The sequence below is a fragment of the Myotis daubentonii genome, chromosome 4 (genome assembly GCF_963259705.1).
Source record: "Myotis daubentonii chromosome 4, mMyoDau2.1, whole genome shotgun sequence".
NCBI lineage: Eukaryota > Metazoa > Chordata > Mammalia > Chiroptera > Vespertilionidae > Myotis > Myotis daubentonii.
The window spans coordinates 35,997,328-36,003,474 of record NC_081843.1 but is presented as its reverse complement, the minus strand read 5'-3'; positions in this window follow the sequence as shown (position 1 = coordinate 36,003,474).

The following is a 6,147-nucleotide window of genomic DNA, read 5'->3' as shown; positions in this document are numbered from 1 at the left end:
ATATAGGATTAAGCCTGGGACTGACCTGTGGGCAAAGTCACAAACAAGTCCCAGCTTAGAGGGCACAGTCCTCTTGAGCATAATTAGGCTTGAGCTTATGACCCTCCCTAGATCCTATCTGGGAAGCTAATGGGCTGAGGGAAGTGCAGCAAGAACAAGAACAAAAACAAGTGAAACTCACAAGAACAGTGTAACTATGGTCAAAACAAGTGAAACTCACAAGAACAGTGTAACTATGGCAACCACTACCTTGTTTACCTTTGACTATAAAATAAAAGCTCAGCTTGCCTGGGGGTCTTTCTCTGTGGCCTCAGCCAGCACAGGAAGATCCACGGAGACTAAAGAGAGCTAGAGAGTTCTGAACGCTGAGTTCTGAATGCTGTCTCCATGTAAAACATTCTTTGCCGGCTCCGTCCACACCTTTGGGAACCCCTGGACCTCCGGGCCTGGGACCCTGGCAAAATTTCATGTTCAAGATGGTAGCATGAAGGCAGAATTTTCCTTTTACCTTCTTGCAACCATCTAAGAGCAGAGGGGAGAATAAGAAACAAAGATACAAATTCCAATTTCAGCAAAATAATGAACAATAAAGCTTTAAACAGCGATTCAAATGAAAGTGCTGCCTAAAGTAACAGAATTCTAGCAAAGGTACATGTGGAAAGAAGGGTAGTAATGTCACTGCTATTGCAGATCTCAAGAAGAGACAGTACAATTCATTTCTCAAGGATGAGGCATACACCACTTCAGGATCTGTCTTAGGGGTTTGAGATGGGGGTACTGAGTAGGCAGAGAAGTAGGCAGAAACCTCCTAGACCTAGTTTAACTCTGTGAGGCAGGATGAATGACAATCAGACAGGCAAGCCAATGCATGAGGAAGTCTTTCTCTCTGGGGTGGCAATAAAAACTCTACAAGTAAGTAAGAAGTTGGATGATTTCAATAATATGTTAAGGTAGATCTGATATTATCAAACATGCCTTAGTTTCAGGTACCCAAAAAAACTTCACAAAAGTTGGCTACCTATTAGGCTACAAAGAAAGCCTCATTAAGTTAGAAAAAAATAGAAACATATACACCATTATCTGATCACTATGTAATACAACTAGACATGAACATTAAAACTAAGGGTGAAAATGTCCCTAGCACCTGACAATTTTATTGTTCTTTGTTAATGTTGTTGTTAATCCTCACTTGAGGGCAGTTTTTCCATTGCTTTTCAGAGACAGTAGAAGGAAGGCAGGGGGGAGAAATGGAGGGGGGGGGGGACATTAATGTGAGAGAGACATATCCACTGGTTGTCTCTGGTTGCCTCTCACATGCACCCTGACAGGGGGCAGGGAGCAAACCCTGAAACCCAGGTACGTGTCCTTGACTGGGAATCGAACCCATGACCCTTTGGTTTGAGGGCCAGCACTCTAACCACTGAACAACACTGGCCAGTGCTTTATTGTTCTCTTTTAAAAGAAACTCTTGAGTCAATAAAAAAAAAAGAAAGAAAAATGCAGGATATTTAGAAAATAATAATAAACACCATAACATGTTAGAATCTATGAGCTATAACTAAAACAGTGTTCATATAAAATGTTTTTGACCCTACTTAATAAAAAATTAAAATAAGTAAGCATCCAACTCAAGAAATTAGAAAAAGAATAACAAAATAAACCTAATAGAAGCAGAAGAAATAAATGGGTATAATCAGAAATTAAGTAATGAAAAAAACAACAAACAAACCAGTAGAACTGAACAGTAAAATGGGAATAAATGGATGCTTCTTTAATATAATAAAATATATTTGCTAACCCAATAGTCAGCATCAAGACTTATGGGAAAACAAGGATATACTTTCATTAAGGGAAGGGATATTAAGATCTTTAATTTAAGATGTTTACTGGTGTGTGTCACTTTGGAGCGAGGCCTCACCACTGCCTGCTGGACTGTGTGTGCTTCCTCATCACTCTGCAACCTGCAGTCAGTATGCCCCCCACCTCACACGTTCTACCTAAGGCCCACCTGCCAGCTCCCAGCCCTCCCGACAGTACATCAAAGGACACAGGTATCACTTTGTTAAGATTCCTTTAAAAGCTTTCATGCCTTGCTCCAGTTCATGCTAATCAGAACTCTACTTTAGCAAATGAGAAGTACCCAGGCAGACAGTCACAGTCAGGGAAACTACAGCTTTCTTGTAGAGATTCTTATATTTCTTGCCTTATAGAATAAGAAAAGATATCCACTATGAACTAAGTATTTTTAGATATTTAACAACCTAATTAGACAAGAGAAAGTAAGTAGAGATAGAAAAATCAAAAGAAGTTAAACTGTCATCATTTGAGCCCTAACCGGTTTGGCTCAGTGGATGAGCATCGGCCTGCGGACTCAAGGGTCTCGGGTTCGATTCCGGCCAAGGGCATGTACCTTGGTTGCGGGCACATCCCCAGTGGGGAGTGTGCAGGAGGCAGCTGATCGATGTTTCTCTCTCATCGATGTTTATAGCTCTCTATCCCTTCCCCTTCTTCTCTGTAAAAAATCAATAAAAAAAACACCTGTTGTTATTTGAAGATAACGTGATCTCTACCTGGAAAATGAAGATAATCAGCTGGAAAAAGGTATTATAAACAGTCAGTGAACTCACTAGGAGGCTGGTAGAGTCCTGAGGCTGTACTAGAGCACCCCGCTTTTTGGGAACCTGTCAGGAATTTAGTGGCAGGTTCAACTCTCTCAGGTTCCTTCTCTCATAGAGGGTGTGGTGATTTAAACACCCTGGGGAAAAATGTTTATTCTGTATTTAGGTTTTCTTTCCCAGCAGGTCATGCCTCTGACTATTTCACCATCCCTGGAGTTATTGACTTCGCATAACACAAATGTGGTCCAGACAATGGTCTCCAACCAAGAAACTCACTTCCCAGTGAAAGAAATAAGACAGTTGGCAAGCCAGGGGCCATTATCATATTTCCCATCCACTGGAAGCAGCTGGCCTTATAGAACAATGAAATGTTGTTCTGAAAACAGATCTAGCAGTATCCAGGAGACTGCACCATGAGGCTAGGATGCTTTCTTACAGAAAGTGATATGTGATCTCAAACAGTGACTGAAATGCAGCGTCAGCTCTCCCTAAGCCAGTATAGAAGTCCAGAAACCAAGAGCTGGGTGGGGATGGAGGGTGGAGCTCTCACTATTACTTCTCTCTAAAAATGCTTGCTTTCCATCTCCTGAGGATGAGATGTTTTCAGCAGGTAACCCAATAAGGGTTCTACCTCTCCATTTGCAATTCCTCTTACCACTAGGGCAGTGATGGCGAACCTATGACACGCGTGTCAGAGGTGACGCGCGAACTCATTTTTTTGGTTGATTTTTCTTTGTTAAATGGCATTTAAATATATAAAATAAATATCGAAAATATAAATCTTTGTTTTACTATGGTTGCAAAGATAAAAAAATTTCTATATGTGACATGGCACCAGAGTTAAGTTAGGGTTTTTCAAAATGCTGACACGCTGAGCTCAAAAGGTTCGCCATCACTGCACTAGGGCAATGCAGAAGAGGATGTTCCTGTGCTAGTGTGCTCCCCCTGATTATGAAGCGTTATACTCCCTGATAGGGCCTGGGAGGGTTAGAGGTGGGTGCTTCCTTGTACCACTATACCCCGTGATATAAATTAATAGAAAGCTATCACAATCCATATTAGTGTTCTAATTACCCCCCCCCCCACTATTGTATACATCAGGTTTGATGGCAGCTAAGTCTACCAATTTGTTCAGGTTTTAGGATGATAAGAAATAACCCTTGGCTAATGAGAAACCTTAGGAGGAATGGGCAGTACTTGGTAACTGTGAATTCTGAAATTTAGAAGAAATGCATATCTGGATATGACTTGGTGTTGCCTCCTTTGAGGGACTTAAAGTGCATTTGTAGTTTTGATAACTGGAAAAATGGAACAAAGTACACATTTTAGCTATCAGTATCCCCTGATCTGCTCCTGCTACAGTAACCCCTTTTCCAATAAATGGCACCATAAGCTGCCCAGTTGCTCAAAACAAAATGTAGAGCTTCCCTGTCTAATATGGTTGCCATTAACCGCATGTGGCTATTTAAACTTAAATTTTTTTAAAATATATTTTATTGATTTTTTACAGAGAGGAAGGGAGAGGGATAGAAAGTTAGAAATATCGATGAGAGAGAAACATCGATCAGCTGCCTCCTGCACACCCCCCAACTGGGGATGTGCCCGCAACCAAGGTACATGCCCTTGACCGGAATCAAACCTGGGACCTTTAAGTCCGCAGGCCGACGCTCTATCCACTGAGCCAAACCAGTTAGGGCTTAAACTTAAATTTGATTTAATTAACATTAAGTAAAATAAAATCTTCAGGGTCTCAGTTTTACTAACCTCATTTCAAGTGCTCAATAGCTACATGTGGCTAGTAGCTACCATATTAGATAGTCACAAATGGAACAGAGAGTTCTATTGGATGGCACTTCTCTAAAGAGGTGGTCATTGATTCCTCTTTCCCTCACCTCCCACATGTAAACAAGTCCTATGGCTTTTATATCCAAAACATTTTCTGAATCCATCCATTTCTTTCCAATCCACTCCTATCAGCACGGTTTATGGCACCACTACCTTTCTTGTACTGCTGAACTTACTTCCCAATTGCCTACTTTCGATCTTACTTACCTATAACCATTTCCCCTATAGTGGACAGAATTATTATTATTATTATTTTAAAAATATATGTTTTTATTGATTTCAGAGAGGAAGTGAGAGGGAGAGAGCAGTAGAAACATCAATGAGAGAGAATCATTGATAGGCTGCCTCCTGCACGCCCCCTACTGGGGATCAAGCCCACAAACCCAGCCATGTACCGTTGACTGGAATCGAACCCAGGACCCTTCACTCCGCAGGCTGATGCTCTAGCCACTGAGCCAAACAGCTAGGGCCAGAATTATTTTTTTTTAAACTGAAAGTCAGCCCACATCTTGCCCTGGCTACAATCCTTCCAATGGCTTCTGTGGCTGAGACTGTGGTTTTATCCTAATATCCTTTCTCCCTTTCAACATCAGTAACAGAACCTCTGAAGTTTAGGTGAGCACATGGAGGCCCAAAATAAAGAATACATTTTTCAGCCCAGCCGGCATAGCTGAGTGGTTGAGCACTGACCTATGAACTAGGAGGTTCAATTCCTGGTTAGGGTACATGCCCGGGTTGCAGGCTGAATCCTTAGTGGGGGGCATACAGGAGGCAGCTATTCAATGATTCTCTCTCATTTATGTTTCTATCTCTCTCTCCCTCTCCCTTTCTCTCTGAAATCAATAAAAAATATATTTTTTAAAAGAATACATTTTTCAGTCCCTCTTTGCACTTAGGTGTGTTCATGGGACTGAGTTCTGACCAATGTGACTGTGTACAGTTTCATGGCATGTCCTTAAATAGAACAGGATCTCCCTGCTGCTGTAACAGACATGATGGCTGAAGCTAGGATAGATCATGAGGTAAACTTGGGAGTGTAGGTAATGCATTATGGAGAAACAAGGTAGAAAGAGCCTGGGTCTCTGGCACAGTGGAGCAGCCCAATAGCCCTGGAATGCCTATAAGACTATTTCATGAGAGGGAAATAAACTTCATCTGGCTTAAGCCCCAATTATTTTGGGTTTTCTGTCACAGTGGGACCTAATTCTAATGAATCCACCAGCTTCCCATCACACTTAGAAGAAAATCCAAACTCCTAATCGCAGTCTGGAAGGTTCTGCATAATCTGGTTCCACTCCCACTTTTAACCCTCCAGTATAATCCCTCCCACTTTTCACTCATTTCACCATGCTTCGCCCACTCTGGCTTTCTTTTTTGCTGCTTCAACACACAAAACTACATGCTTTAGGGCCTTTATACTTCCGTTTGCCTGGCTTGCTCCTCCTCAGGACTCCTCAGGGCTGACTCCTTTTTGTTAATCAGATTTCAGCTTAAATATTACTGCATTAGAGATAGTTTTACTGAACAGTCTAAGATACCCAACAAGTGACTTTAAAAAAAAAGTTTTTATTGATTTCAGAGAGAGGAAGGGAGAGAGAGAGAGAGAGAGAGAGAGAGAGAGAGAGAGAGAGAGATCAACGATGAGAGAGAATCACTGATGGGCTGCCCACTGTATCCCCAGAGC